This window comes from Camelus bactrianus, chromosome 29 (genome assembly GCF_048773025.1).
Source record: "Camelus bactrianus isolate YW-2024 breed Bactrian camel chromosome 29, ASM4877302v1, whole genome shotgun sequence".
In the NCBI taxonomy this organism is placed as follows: domain Eukaryota; kingdom Metazoa; phylum Chordata; class Mammalia; order Artiodactyla; family Camelidae; genus Camelus; species Camelus bactrianus.
In genome coordinates, this window is record NC_133567.1 from 17,519,726 (window position 1) to 17,536,463 (window position 16,738).

Here is a 16,738-nt window from a genome sequence, read left to right on the forward strand (position 1 = left end):
ATGCAAAAGTGCTCTTTCCTGTTTTAAAATGCATTCACATTAGCCCCAAAGTAATGCAACCTAAAACATTTACTTTTTGAATTCAGCTACAAGTCAAGGGCCCCTAATGACTGCATTCCTTCCAGTCACCAACAGATGTAGTCCTTTACTGTTTAACGTCTGATGGACAAAAGGACAAGTTAAATTACCTTCTTTCAGTATACAAGGCGGAGAGCGGGCATTATACCTGCAACTTAATCTCCCATTTCAAAATAGGAAGAACCTGAGACCTAGTTCACACAGATATTAATAACTGCTTCTTAGTGGTGGAGACAATTTCTTTGTCCACCAATTTGCCTTTCCTGAGTTTTGTCCTCTTGGAAGATCTTTCTTTTTGCTTTTCACCCAAGATAAGCAGTGGGGATAGAGATTCTTTGCAAGGTGTCTTATATTTGTGTTAGTTAAGGGGTTCTCAAAGGGAAGGTCCTGCACACTGCAGAATGCCTCCTAGGAGTGTTTGCGGTCTTTTGATATCTCAGTTATTGAAGTTGCTACCAGAATTCAGAGGGATGTTTCCACTGCAAATGAAATCCACTTTTTGGATTTCATTTAATAGACTTTGAACTAAATATTTTGAAATAAATGCTGACACAACATTAGAAGGTGTCTTAGATTTTATTGGTAAATTTATTTTGGAACTATTTCACATTATTGCCATTCCGTATACTCTTTTTAGGCAATTGACTTTCTTGTATAGAAAAAAAATTTAAACCAACCAAGTGAGACCAACACAAATATAGTTAAATGGCTCAAATAGAAATGATCAGAAGAAGTTCTTTAATTATTAATTTTATGACTACTGAAAGGGATCAGATGAAGATGAGAGAAGTCAGCAAGATGGTATAAAGGGGGTTTCTATACGCTGTAAGTGGCTATTGTAAACTTTATTGGAATGGAATAGCCAAAAGGCATTTTAAGAACAGAATTTGTTTCTGAAGTTGTTTACAATTATAATGTAAACTCCTCTTCTCTGTTCCCTCAAATTACTAAGTAAAATCTACTATGTTCCTGGATACTCTTAATGGCTCTTGTTTTATTGGGGAAAGAAGAGTAGAGACTGGATTTCACAATGACAAACATATATAGAAGGATCCGTGCGGTGATGTTTATAGATGATATGAAAATCTGAGCCCACTTTTTCCTGCTAAAGAATTTGCAGAAAACCTGCATGAGGCCTTTTATATCCACAGGACTTAGATTGAAATTTCCAGGCAATCGTGAAATGTTTTCTGTGTGTTCCAATCACTCCACCCATATTAAAGAATAAATCTTAAAGTACAAGAATTAAGTTTGTATATTTTTCTGGTAGCAAGAGCTAACTTAGTTACATTTATGTATATGTTATATCTTTGTTAATTTATAGCTTCCTTTGTTGGTAAAGCACCCGATATTAAACCTGTTCTTCTATGACCTAGTCAATATTAATATTCAAATAATAATTTTGAAAGAAAAGGAACTTCATTACAGTTTTTTATTATTTATCATAACCATTCCTATCTATAACCATTAGATAGTTTACTGTTGCCCAAACCCAGGAAACCCAAGAAATCTAGAACAAGCACACTGAGTAGCTCATCTCTCCTGCAAATGGGTCTCCCCTACTCTTGTTTTCAAAACGAAAGCAAAAGGGGGTAGTTTCTGAAGCCCAGTATTCCTCTTCAATTCATGTACAATACACACTTAGTCATTAAATGTCACTAAATTATCCAAAATTCTACTTTCAGGACTACTATTGTTGGGTGCATTAGAAATATTTTCTCCAGTCTTTGACTTTCCAAATGGAATTTTTATTTTACTCCCTTCCTTTACCATGTTCCTCTCCCCACACCCATGCAAAGCACAAACACACACACACACACACACACACAGTCTCTTACTATAAAAATCTTCTTTTCAAATTTTACTCACCTTACTTATATTTCAAATTTCACTTTTTCCTTGAAGTCTCCCTTTAACGTTTTGCTCGTTCAACTTTCTTGTATGTCATGAATTAAGTAAGAAAGGAAAATTATGTCTTACACTTACCTAAGGGTCACTCAAGGCTCAAAAGATTCTCTTACTTTTACTGTCTCCTCTGCTTGTGCCCAGCATTCTTTACTGCACAGTTAGTTGGGTGAAGCACAGGCTTTATGTGTGATGGTCAATGACAAAAAGATAATGCATTTGAAGGTATCTGAATTTAATCTATAACTTGAAAACTTTGTTAAGAAAATAACTATTAAATTTTGGACTAGATATTCAAAACATTGCAAATACAAAGAATGTAATGAACTTTTTAAAATGAAAATTGTTCTTCAGACATTGAAACAATGTTTATGTCAGTCTTCTACCCTTTGAATTAACTTTTAATAATAAAGACTATGCTGTTTTCAACACTCAAATATAGCTATCGACTTCCTTTAATATTTAGCTGGTTATCATCGAAAGAGTTTGCTGTTAGACTGGAGAGAAGGGGAACAGAATTAAATAGCTCCATGACATCTGTACCAAGAAATGGAGAAGAAAAATAGTCAATTTTAAGCCAGAACTGAAAGCCTTGTTATAACTTCTCAGAATGAACAAGATGTACTTTCAAATGAGGTGAATACCACTTCAACTTCCTGACATTCTCTGAGTCATGATTTATTACTTTAAGGCTTTTTGTGAAATTTCTGAGCTGATTTCACAGAAGTAGACTTTTATCTTTTTTGTTTTGTGACCTTGTAGATCTCCTCTAAAAAGGACGTAATTCATAAGGCAAAAAATAGAAGAAATTGATGATGAATATAAGGATGTCTGCATTTACACATACAAGTCCATAGACTTCAGCAATTTTTCTTTGTGGCACATCCACTCTCAATTTAAATAGCCCATTTATTTCTTTTAATTAGGTTTATATGGCCATAGGCTAATACAATGAAAGTTAGAATTAACTGATTCACTAGGTAGGGTTTTCATCTATAAAATATATATAAGAAACAATTTTTAGTGGGGAGGATATAGCTCAGTGGCAGAATATGTGCTTAGCATGCATGAGATCCTGGGTTCAATCCCCAGTACCACCATATAAATCAATCAATCAATTTACTGTTCCATAAAAAGGCCCATAAGTCACCCCAATCATTATTTCCCATTTCAGTACATAGCAACACCCACATCCCTTTCCAGAAAACTAGGAGTAATCTTTCATATTTCCATAGCTCCAACACTGTACAACAGTTTCCAGCAATACTATTTATTAAACAGATTAAATATTCATTTTACCATACTTCCTCCTCTGCATATCTACTAATTTTACCCTCTTCTGAGCCACCTAATCTCTTGATGGGCTGTAATTCTAGGCAGAGAGAACCACTGGCAGAGAGACGCTGAACTTGGACTGAATTGGAATTACCTGATTCACACGGAGTGAAAGGAGGAGCACCTGAAACACAGTGAATGTTCCATTCCAGATCTTAACATATGCTGCTTCTTTTTGTCCCTCTAATCTCAGTGCAAGCTTTCCCCCCTCTGAGAAGCTTTCTCTGAAAGCTCAATCTAAAACAGCCCTTGCTCCAGAAGATCTCGGTCTTATAACTGTCTTAATTCCCTGAGCCTTGTCACTCTATTTAAAATTATCTTGCTTGTTGAGCTTGTTAATATGCTCTCTCTCCCACTATGATGGAAGACCCAAGAGAGTGTAGACCTTGTGTATTGTGCTTGCTACTGAATTAACTGCCTAGAATAGTATCAGAACATGGCAGGTACATAAATACCTATCTGTTGAATGAATGAATACAAGTGACTATTCCAGAAAGATTTAGAAGAAACCTGTTCCTCTATCCCAAGCCTTTTTCCCTTTCTGAAACATTTCTGTCACTTCTGGTCTATGCATCAATCCATTAGGATATGTATGAATGTTTGGGAGGGAAAAGAGAGAAGAAATGAAGTACCCATTGTGATTTTTTTTTCAGCCCTATGAACTTTAATGAGGGTCCTGGTCCTCAAAGATTATTTAAACCTCAGCTGCCTCATTCTTCCACCAGAAACAGTGTTTTCATGACACATCAACCAAGAAAGCCTAGGAACCATAGATACCGGTAAGCCTGGACCAGATCCGTGGCCTGGGTGTGTGTAGCTCACCAGTGGAGTGGATCTGAGGCGGTGGGTGAGGGACAACCCAAATGTGTGTTCTTGACTGACAGGTTTAGGAAAACACACAGATACATCTGAATAGCCAGACTTAAAAAGATCAGGATAGGCAAAGTAGCAAAACTCAAATCCAAAGTTTCTACCAACCAAATGACTGAAAAAGGGGTAGTAATTTCAGGAGAAACTGAAGGTGAAGCCTGGGTAGAGACACAGGAAAGAAGGATGCTATTCCAGGGAGTCTGCATCTCCTCCCAAATGAGTTTGAAAGGAATTTGATAGGGTGCATGTGGAGAAATGACGACGTTCAACTGATTTGGTCCCCCTGTCTCTATGAATGAGCAATTTTCTATCAATGGGTCATTTACTCAGCAGGACCAAAGAGTCCTTTTTTGTGGGTTGCAATAAGCATCAGCCAAAATGAGTCTCTTTTTAGCATCACAAGCTGCAAAGATCCTGCAATTCTGAAGTTGTAAAAGGATGTTTCTTCACCATGTGCGGGAAACTTTCTGAATTACGGAATAATTTCTCTGGAAAGCAATATTATATATTAAAGCAAGTATCTCTGAAGATTAGAGAGGTTGAGAGAGAAGCCTAATGAGCCAAAATCTAAGTCTAAAGTCAAATATTGTACTTTACAGCCACACATCTACCCTTGCCTTTTGTTGTTGTGAAACTAAGTTTAGTTGCACTTCATCACTTCTTACGAGTTTTTATTCTTTAGTATATGACAACCTCGAAGCACCAGAATTCTAGTTTTTGGAGGCAGTGGTAGAATATTTCAGTGTTTCTATGTAGCTTGTCATCATTCTCATAATATGCAGACCCAGACAAATATAATTTTTGTGCTCACTTTGAATAAAAAATGTATTTTCTAGAATGGATTTAAGAAGCTTACATTTATCTTTTCATTCCTATGAAACTATTTGGGGGGATTTGTCCATTTGTATTCATAGCACTCATTAAGTTATCAAAGGGTGTTTTATTATTTCTTCTTTTTTTCCTGAATGCTTATTTTTAGTTTACTGATATTAATACTTTCATTGGTCTGATAAAACATTTATCTTATAGATCTATTTTTCTCAGAATATATGTATAACTGCTGACATGTTTCCAGCTACTCTTTAAAGGACATGCCAAGCAGACGATCAGATGTTCTGGGACACTGTAATTGCCTGTTCTGATTTCACTTGAAAGTTTTACCGAAGTTTAGTTCTTAGAAATGTCTTTTATAAGGTGAAGTTCAAATTGATTTTTCTGTGTATTTTCAGATGCTATCATGCAATTGCTGTCCTTTCAAAACTGTTTGGTGTCTTCTTTTGTGTGGCACTGACTCACTGGTTCTGCTGTCTAGAGAAGAACAGATTAAAAAAGTTTCATTCGCCCAAGGGTCACATTCCTGGTTTTTTTTTTTTCTGTTCTTGAACAAGTAACTCATGCAAAAATTTGTTTTTCATTAAACAGGAAGCCTTCTTGGTCTCACTTTCATTCGTGACACACAGGCTGTTTACATGCCGATTCATACTCTAATAAAATACATTCATCTACCTTTTGAAAATTAAATGGAAAACTGTAAATGTAGCAAATAGGTAGCTTGCCAAAAGTAAATTGTTTTTAACCTAAAGTATGAAAAAAGTATTCTTAAACATTTTATTATTTTAATTAATTAACTAATCAATTGCTTAAATTATTATTTAAATTATTTTAAATTGCTTTTCTCTGTCAAATTGGGGTTTTCCTGGATTTTAAACTATTGCACTTTTAACTCTTCAATCATAGCAATAATTTTAAGTTCCACTAATGTAACTTATCAGAATTTCTAATGCTGAAAATTTTTTGCATTACATTTTATTATTCAGTAAACATTTTCAAGACTTCGAATAAGGTCATACAAATATTGTCTTAATTTTCTCTAACTAGAGCCATGTTAAGAACAGTAGTGATAATTTGGGTAAGATTTTGAGCTTCAGTTTTCATTCCATCTGATAACCTTTTTTTTTTTTTTAAGAAAACACCACAAAACATTCATCTTCGAGTTTCCTCTGTATAGTTATCCTTACTTTGTTACTCAACCATCAGAACATTGCAAAAGAGTCCTCCAGAGAAGTGACAGAAGGACTTTTGTTAAACTTTGACATGCTGCTTTGGCTGAAGAAACGCTGGCTAGCTTTTTTGCTTTAAATACAATTGAAGGCAGATTTTTTTTGAAAATTGATTAACTGAGGTAACTGTAAATCAGTATTGGAATAATTGTTTCTTTCATCTGACTACCAGTTTCTTGAAAGCGACTTGTCTCTTTGAGTTCCTTGAATTAATTGTCTATCCATACAGTGATCTTCTACTATATGCCAAGTACTGTTTTAAGTACCTGCGACATTATGACGGTAAATAATCACGCCACGTGTGAAGTCATTAAATGCAGTGTGTTTGCAGATGAGGGAACTCAGAATCATGCAGCAACCACACTGAGCTCTCTGAGCTCCTCTGAGCTCTCACAGCAAGTATCTGAGTCCTGGTCTAACTCTAAAGCCCGTTCACCCACCTTCAGTTATATATTTTAACAATTAAATGTGGGGAAAAAAAACACCTTAGTTTTAAAAAATTTAATTAAATTAACTGTTTTCATTCCTTTTTGGTAATATTTTATTAGTAGATACCTGTATATACATACACGCACATACACACACATACATGTATAAATCAATCTGAAATGTCAATAACAAAAGAAAAAAAACTCAGGTAAGTTTACTTAAAGTGCAGACTGCTGTTTTGTGCTAACAATGATTATTGTAGAGTATGAAATCACAATTCACTCAGTTTGAATTATCCTGCTAAGGATAAAGATGCTAAAGGAAAGTCCATTGTATTTCCTATGGCTCAGAAGAAAATAGCATTTATTGTCATGCATTTTGTCTTAGTTCACATGACTGACTAATTCGTAAGCAAGCAGCAATTTATCTATTAAATCCTTTTACATGGTCAGGACCTTGTAACTGCATCTTTTCTCTTGCAAGATATTTTTATCAAGTCTATCTATGTGCTTCCAGAAGTTGTACAGGAAGATTCCTGAAAATTCAATCAATGGTGTATCGGCATTGTGACTATGACTGAAGCAATTATTCAGCTGACTGTGGGATGATTCGTTCTTCATATATTTAATAGCAATAGCAATGGTAAAAGCCAACATTTATGCAGGGCTTTCTGAGTTCCAGGCACCCATCTCAGGGCTTTTTCTTGGAAGAGCTCATGTAAATAAAAATTGATTAACTCAAGCTTCCTACCAAGTACTCATCTTCTGTTTTACAGGGAAGTTAGTGAGTAAGCCAGAGCCTCACAGATAGAAAAGAAGAGTAATTTTCTATACACATGGATAGATTAAACCAAAATGAATCTGTTCCTAACATTTTTTAACATTATTTTTGTGATACTATTTTAGTTTCATTTATTTCATTCATCCCTTTAATAAATAAATATTATGTGCTAGACACTAGAAAACTAGGTACTAAGGACATAGAAATAAAATTAAAAAATCTGCTCTCATGAACTTTATGTTCTGAGAGTAGAAACAGACGCTGAAAAAATAATTGTATAGTGTGTCAGGTGATGATAAATTCTATGAAGAAATCAGTATTGAGTAAAAACATAGAAAAACACACTTGGAGGTTGTCTTTTATCTCAGGAGGTCAGGAAAGGAAGAGAGGGAGGTGCTCTCTAACAAGGTGGATGGAGGGGAGAAATGAAGGAGGGGAGGAATGAAGGAGGGGCGAGGGGGACCCGGGAGATCTCTAGAGAATAAATAATGCAAGCAGAGAGCAAAGGTCATCCAGTCCTGAAATGCGATCATAGGTCACATGTTGGAAGAACAGCATGGAAGCCTCTAAAAGAGGGGAAGTTGGTAAGAGACTAAGTTAGATTCAGTCTGGGTCCAGATCAGGTGGCTGTGTTGGCCATCAAATCAGTAAGTCATAAAGTCACCGAATTTTATTCTGAATAATACATAAGGCCCAGGGGCATTTTGATAAGATGAATGTTTTACTTGATCTTTATTTTAATGGAATGACTCTTTTGTGGAGAATGGAGCATAGCGGAGCAATTGTGTTAACAGGTGTAGGTTGGGCTACTTCAATAGTCCGAGCAAACAGTAATGATGGAGTTGGCCCAAGGTGATATTAGAGGAAGCAGCTAGAGGTTTACAGGTTTAGTTATGCTTTGATGGTAGACCCAACAAGATTTTCTGAAGAACTGATGTAAGAGAAAGAGAATTCAGGGGTGACTTCACAGTCACAGTCCTGAGAAAAAGAGTAAAGGAAGATGCCATTAACTGAGAAGAGAAAGACTGTGGCAGACTCAGGTTTGGAAGGGAAAATTAAGTGTTTGGGTTTGGACATGTTACATTTAAGACACCTTTTACACATTGAAGTGCAGATGCCATAAAAGCAGTTAGATATGTGGGTCAATACCTGAGCTGTAGACAGATATTTTTTGAGTCATCAGTTAGACAGGTGGTATTTAAACTCATACAACTGACTTGATGAGGTCACATAGTAATTGAAAGGAATCTGGGAAAGAAAAGACGCTCAAGAACTGAGAACGGGGTCACCATTTAACCAGTTAGAGACAGGGAGGAAGTGAACAAACCTGCAAGGGACTGTGAGGAGTTACCTGTCAGGTGGGAGAAGAATCAAGAGAATGTTGTACTGTTGATGACATTTCAGAAAAAGTTTTAAGGAAAAATAAATGCTATGCCAATAGATTAAAAGTGACTGCAAAATGGCAGTTGAATTTAGCTATGTAGAGCTCATGTTGACCGTGATAATGAGGAGTTCTGGTGTAGAGGTGGGGCTCCAACTTCAATGTTTAGTGCATATATATGTATGATTGTTAAATCTTCTTGATGATTTGGCTCCTTTATAATTATATAATGACTATCTTTGTCATTTTTTATGGTTTTTGAGTTAAAGTCTATTTTGTGTGATAGAAATATAGCCAACTCTGCTCTCTTTTGTTTTCCATTTGCATGGAATATCTGTTTCTTTCCCTTCACTTACGTTCATGTGTGTCGGTAAAGCAGAAGTGATCCTCTTGTATGTAGCATATAGTTGGGTCTTATGTTTATATCCATTCAGTCACTTTATGTCTTGATTAAATAATTAAGTCCATTTATAATTAAAGAGATTATTAGTAGTTTAGGACTTATTACTATTTTGTTTATTGTTGTCTTCTTATTTTGTGCTTCCTTTATTCCTCTCTTGCTGTATTTCTTCATGATTTGATGATTTTTCTGTAGTGATATGTTTTGCCTCCTTTCTTTTTATCTTTTGTGTGTTTATTATCGGTTTTTGCTTTGTGGTTACCATGAAGCTTTTACATAAAATGTCATATAGTTATAACAGGATATTTAGGCTGATGACAACTTAACTTCAATTGTATTAACAACTCTATTCTTTTACTTCCTGTCTCACATTTTATGTCACAATTTACATTTTTAATATTGTCATATCCATAAGCAAATTCTTGTAACTATAGTTAGTTTTAATATGTTTGCCTTATAACCTTTATACTAGAGTTAAAAGTGATTTATACAACACCTTTGTGTTATTAAAGCATTCTGAGTTCGGCTATATACTTACCTTTACCAGTAAGTTTTATACCTTTATATGTTCTCATGTTACTAATTAGCATACTTTCATTTCAGCTCGGGGGAACTCCCTTTAGTATTTCTCGTAAGGTAGTTCTAGTGGAGATGAACTCCCTCAGCTTTTATTTGGGAAAATCTTTATCTCTCCTTCGTATCTGAAGGACAGCTTTGTTAGGTAAAGTGCTCTTTGTTGGTGTTTTTTTCTTTCAGGACGTTAGATGTATCAGCCTACCCCCTCTTGGTCTGCAAGGGCTTTGGTGAGAATTCTACTGATAGTCTTTCGGGTATTGCCTTGTCTGTGAAAAGGTGTCTTTCTTTTGCTGCTTTCAAAATCCTTTCTTTTCTTTGATTTTCAACGGTTTAATTACACTGTGCCTTAGTGAAGTCCTCTTTGGATTGAATGTGCTTGGAGACTTTTGAACTTTCTGTACCTGGGTGTCTATAGTCAGTGGGTTTAAGTGGAAAAAGTGTAGGCAGTAAGTTACACAGTACTTTGTTCAAAGACTTTATCAAGATGTATTTTCCACATCATAAAATAGATAATACTTCTGAGTTTTGTTATGAATGAAGGCACCGAATTGGAGAGGTAGTTGGAATAGAATATGAGGTGGGAAAGAAGTGTTTAAAAATAATTCATTTATGTTTACAAGATATTTCAGTGGGTATATATGCTGATGGGAATGACCCAAGTCATGTGCACAGAAACAAACTAAAAATGCCAGTCTGGTATTAGAGGCAGTAGTATCTAGGCAGAAGTTGTGAGGTTAGCCTTATCTGGAAGTGAAGACAATGTATCTCTTATAACAGGAAAAAAAAAGTAGCATATGTCTACAGAGATATAGGTAAGTTGGTAGATTTGGTGGTGGAGCATTTGTAAAATTTCTAATGATGAGCTCCGTTTTCTCAGTGGAATCCGAGGAAAGATCATTAATGAAAAGTAAGTATGTCTGTGTGTGAATAGGGAAGAGTGTCTGGAATGGAAAAGGTATGAAGGTGTCCCTGGGAGAATGAACTGACTAATAGAATGCTTGCTAGGCAGCACTAAAGGCTCATCTGAAGTTAAAAGTCATCAATTTAAAATAAGGCTAATTAGCACAGTTGGACATTCTCTTCGATCATAATTAGAAGTACAGGTATAGGTTCAGAATAGTGTTAATCCAGGGGTAGTTTTTCCCAAGGAGCGCTGCAGAGTGGGGAGGATCACTGAAGCTGAGAACGCCCCTTTAAGGAGTGACTGTCATGATGTACCATGGAATGTAAGCTGAGTGAAAGGACATGGAGATTCCAAAGCAGAGGAGGGACAATGAAGAGCTTAAAGCTTAGAGGTCAATAGCTTAGAGGGACTGATGCAGTAAAATTATTCTTTACAGGTATTTTATATATGGTAAAAGGCTACTTGGCTTTTAGTTCAACCTTCGAAAATATGCCTTCCAGTTACCTAGAGGATTTCTTTTCTTTCTAATGTATGTGAATCAATTGATTTCAGTATTGCTATTAAATACTGATTTTTGCCTGCAGCATAAATCCTATTTCTAAATGATTCTTAGTGAATAGGGATCCTTTGGTTGTATCTGAGGACACAGCTGTTTTTATATCTTTCAAATGTAAACGTACTTTAAAGCTGTAGGGTAACATGGAACCTATTGTGATTATTTGCAATAGTGTTGAGTAGTGCATTCAAAATTAATGCAGCAGAAACTTTTAGCTTGAATGAATTAAAGCTTTTGGATTTGAAAACCTGTCTGTTTCTTAATATAATCAGATATGTGAGTCTCTATAAACTTTCTTTGCTTTCAAAGGCAAACATAACTAATAATTTCTGTAAAGGTCTTGAGTCGTTCCAACATCTGTTCTTGGTTTACTATAAAAACCATGTCTCTGATCTCATGTGTTGAACTACTGTATGTTTGCCACTGTCTATTTCCTGTGAAAAAATACATTGAACAATAATAGCTTTTGTTCCTAACGCTCCAACCACTAAAACAGCTGAACAAATAATAGCCATGCTTTCATTTGGAATAATTTATTCCATGTACATGTTTATGCAGAGCCATTTGGCTTATTGGCTGTTTCATCATTTAAAAATCAAATCTCAGAATTTTAGACTACTGAAAACTCTTGTCTAATAGTTTCCTCATGCTTATAGTAATTCTCTTAACAGCATTTCCTTCCTAATTCATCATCTTATTTTGTGTATAGCTTGGTTTTTATGAGTAGAAGTTAAAAAAAATCCCCTTTATTAACAAAGTTAGTGAAAATTTCCATTCGAGGCCACACATTTTTGCAAATTACATTAAAAGATTAAACAATTTTGTATTTTAACCATAAAAAATAACTCTCTTTGCTCTTTTGTTACCTGAAGGAATAATAACTATAGATTTGTAATGATATAAATTTTAATACATTTGTCTTAGCTCAACACGCTCCAGATGACTTAATGGTAGGCTAAACAGCGCACACAGAGCAAGCCTCACTTCCATTCCGCTAAGTATCTTATTACATAAACTTCACTAGCCCAGACGTGGAATAAATCATGCACTGATTAAATAAGACAAATAAAAACATCATTTAACAGGAAGGAAAATAACTTACTTAAAAATCAGTTTTAAATCATTTGCAGTGGCAACAGTTTAGAATTTTTTCTTAAAGCATACAAAACTCTTTTATTTCTAAACCTTTAGGAATTATAGTTTAGAATAGCTTAGAGTAGAACCACACCAACATCCCATTGAAAACCTAACACTATCATTCAACTATCCAGTTGAACCAATGTCTAAGAACAGACCATCTAGAAAGTTCAAGACACCTAATGTTTTCAATTTAAATTCAGACCGTATAACCTATGAGTAAAGTGATAAGCATGTGAGTAAACTGTCCACTTCAAAGTTTGAGTCTGTATACCCGCATTTGAGGGATTAACACCTCATCAGAATTCAGCTCCTTTAAGGAGTAACCCCTGTCTTGGTGGGAGTATATCCCGATTCAGGAAACAATGAAATGATGGCTGTATTCATTTGCTAGGGTTGCTGTACCAAAGTAACACAAGCTGAGTGGCTCAAAACAATAGAAATTTACTGTGTCACAGCCCTGGAGGCCAGAGGTCCAAAAGTTGAGGTGTCACCTGGGCCATGCTCCCTCTGGAGGTGCTGAGTTCTTGGCCTTTCCCCTAACTTCTGGTAGTTATTTGGCTTGTGGCAACATAATTTCAATTTTCCCATGACTTTCTCTTTGTGCATGCCTCTCACTGTGTTCAAAGTTTCCCCTTTTTGTAATAACACCAGTCAGATTAGATTAGGGCTCACCTTAACGACCTCATTTTAATTAAAATGCCTCTGTAAAGACTCTATTTCCAAATAAGGCCACGTAACGAGGTTACCAGGAATTAGGACTCCAATGTGTCTTTTTGTGGGGATGCAATTTAATGCAGAACCATGGCTTTTTATTTTGGCAGCTAGTTTTTTCATAGGTATGATGCAGATACACTTTACAATTGTCTTCTCAACTATGTTACACTCTTAAAACTGAATATGCTATATATTTATGATTAGTAATATTTAAAAGTCTAATCATTGTTACTTAAAACCATATACAAAAGGATTACTCACAATTACAATATGTCTTTAAGAATTAATTTTGTATCTATTTTGCAAATCCAGATTTACTTAGCTTTGGCCTCACTTCCTTTTACCCTTGAGATGTGGACAGAATGTTTCCTTCAATTTATCTTTGAGTTGCTGTTTGAGTCCACTTTTCTTCCTGAGTAGTGAGCAGAACTCCAGTTATTCCTGCCAGCATAACATCAAACACTTTTGTAGCAATTTTTGGTAGCTTCTCTGTTGGTACACAGTTAATTCTATTTTCTTTATGACTTGTCAGAAGACTGCATAAGAAAGAATCTCAGACATTCAACACAGATTCATGATGTTACCATGTCTCCTTCCCACTAGATTTGCTACAGTTGATTTTATATATGTATTACTAACTCATGGCAAGATAATCTTTTACAGCAAGGAGGACTAATTTATAGACTGTATTCAATTAATTTAACAATATTAGCTATGTTTACTTGTCACTAATTTCTTTGAAATACTTCTAATTCTTTTTTTATGTAGATGATATTTTTATTTTATTTAGTATTGAATATATTTCCTTTTGTAGGAATCTACTAGTAATTCATATGTCAAAATAGTTCTTGTCTTTCATTCTAATTTTTTTTTTAATTGAAGTATAGTTGGTTTACAATATTGTGTTAATTTCTGGTGTACAGCATATACATATATATACATACATACATATACATACATATTCCTTTTCATATTCTTTTTCATTATACATTATTATAAGATATTGACTATATTTCCCTGTGCTATACAGTAGGACCTTGTTGTTTATCTATTTGATATATACTAGTTAATATCTGCAAATCCCAAACTCCTAATTTATCCATTCAACTCCCCCTTTCGCTTCCCTGATAGCCATAAGTTTGTTTTCTATACCTATGAGTCTGTTTCTGTTTTGTAAATAAGTTCATTTTTGTCATTTTTCTAGATTCCCATGTATTAGTGGTATCATATGGTATTTTTCTTTTTCTTTCTGGCTTACTTCACTTAGAATGACGATCCTCAGGTCCATCCAAGTTGCTGCAAAGGACATTCTTTTATTCTTTTTTTATGGCAGAGTAGTATTCCAGTGTGTGTGTGTGTGTGTGTGTGTGTGTGTGTGTGTGTGTGTGTGTGTGTACTACAACCTCTTTATCCAGTCATCAGTCAGTGGACACTTAGGTTGCTTCCATAACCTGGCTATTGTGAATAGTGCTGCTATGAACATTGGGGTGCATGTATCTTTTTTTAATTAGAATTTCCTCTGGATATATGCCCAGTGAAATCCTTTTAATTCTTAATTTCATTCATGCACAGCTTTCTGCTATAAACGATGCCTTTCTTTTGATGTTCCTTTTCAAGAATAAATCTTTAGGGGGGGAAAAAACACTGAAAAGAACTAAGTAGGATTTAAAACCTTATGTCTGCAGAAAGACAGTTTTTATATTTATAGAGTTGGGTAGTTGCAAGAATTTCTAAGACATTCTGACCTTGTGTGGCCTAGCATTCTATGAAAGCTCCTCAGACTCTACACAGAAATGGAATATGCTGCATGACATGTTTTCTGAACAACACTGAAGATGAGAATAATGGTAACTACAACTTACATTACACAATTTATGTGCCAGCTTGACTAGGTGCTTTATATATTCTTTTCATTCTTGTCAACTAACGGACAGAAAAGTTTTACCCTGATTTTAGAGATGAAGAAACATGAGCCTGAAATGATGAAATATTTTCTGAAGGAATACATAGGGAAGAAGTGGGGACACCAGATTTTGAAGCCAGGTCTGCTGACTCTAACCAACTCACATGTTGCCTTAAAAACAGAACTTCCCTGGGAGGAGGATATAGCTCAGTGGTAGGGTGAGTGCTTAGAATGCGTGAGGTCCTGGGTTCAATCCCCAGTAGCTCCATTAAAATAGCTAAGTAGATAAGCTTAATTACCTCTCCCCTTAAAAAAACAAACAAAACAAATAAATAAAAACCTACTTAACCTCCCACCTAAAAATTTTTTTAAAAAAATAGAACTTTTCAGTAATTGGGCCTCATTAGTAGTATAATATTCTGCCTCAGGATGTAGTGATTCCTATATTCCAGATTTACTAGAAACACCAAACAAAACAAAATAAAATGAGAGAGAGAGAGAACTTGTGGTCCTCTGCTGGGAATATCAGAATGTTGCACAATGTAAGAGAATGAGATTTTTTAATTTTAGCTAATGCATTCAGATATTTACTTTTCTTTTTCATTCCATTTATTTCTATTTCATTCTGGTCTAGACTGTCTTATTTTTAAAATTCTGGCTACAGCTTATTACATGTATTTCAAAAATCACTAATGGGTTAAAAAGTTTGAAAATCATGCAATTAAGTGGTATTTCCCTCTGAGAACCTTTCATTTAGTGACACACATATGTGTACACACATATATAAAGCACGTAATTTGTACTTTCAGACTGGGGCCACTGATGCTAACCTGGTAATCTAGAGGCCAGTGATGCCTGTTTGCTACAGTGTCTCCTTATTTCTGTATTCTAATTCAATGTGGTGCTCAGATGATGAGGTTAGAACTGCTTCCCTGATGTGCAACTCCCTTTTGTGGGTATGGGAGATTCCAAGGTCTAGCTAGGGTCCTCAGAAGCCTATGATAGGGGAACTGAATTCAGCTTCTCTAATTTCCTGTCTTGTCCATAGTTCCTTCATTCTTTAGTGCATTAAATGTTTGTTGAACATTTATTGCATGCAAGGTGCTGTGTTTTTCACTGAAATTTCAACAGGAAATCAATGGAGACATGAGCCATGCCTCCTTGAGATTATAATCTAGATTTATAATCTTTCATACATACTCACACAAAAAAATATAGAACTGCAACTTTCTGTGGCACAGTTCAGAGAGATTGTCTTGCTTCTAAAATACCTCTTTCTACCGGTTTACCTCCCCTCCCCACCGCTTCCCCAGTAAATATTGGGAATAAAATAATGTCTAGTAGGTAAATCTAAAAACATCAACAAAAGTATCTCTCTGAAAAGAGAAATGTGCTTTACCTCCTGCCCTGGCCCCCTCACATACAAATAGCATATTATACTGTCTTTGGAGTGAGGAAGGAAGGAAGGAAAGGTCTCAATTCCTGACAATTGATTTCCAAGTACAGATTTGGAATACGGTTCATTTGAATTTGAGGGTTTCCTGCAAGGCAATTTTGCAAAGCATAATAACAATGACCACATTTTCAGCAAATTTGATTTATTTAATACATTAATTTTGTCATAAAAAGCCAGGCCTCTGTACCTTTACTTTTCCTGAGGCAGGTAGAGGGATGTAGTTTCACAGAACAAAACAGATTTGCTCCTCC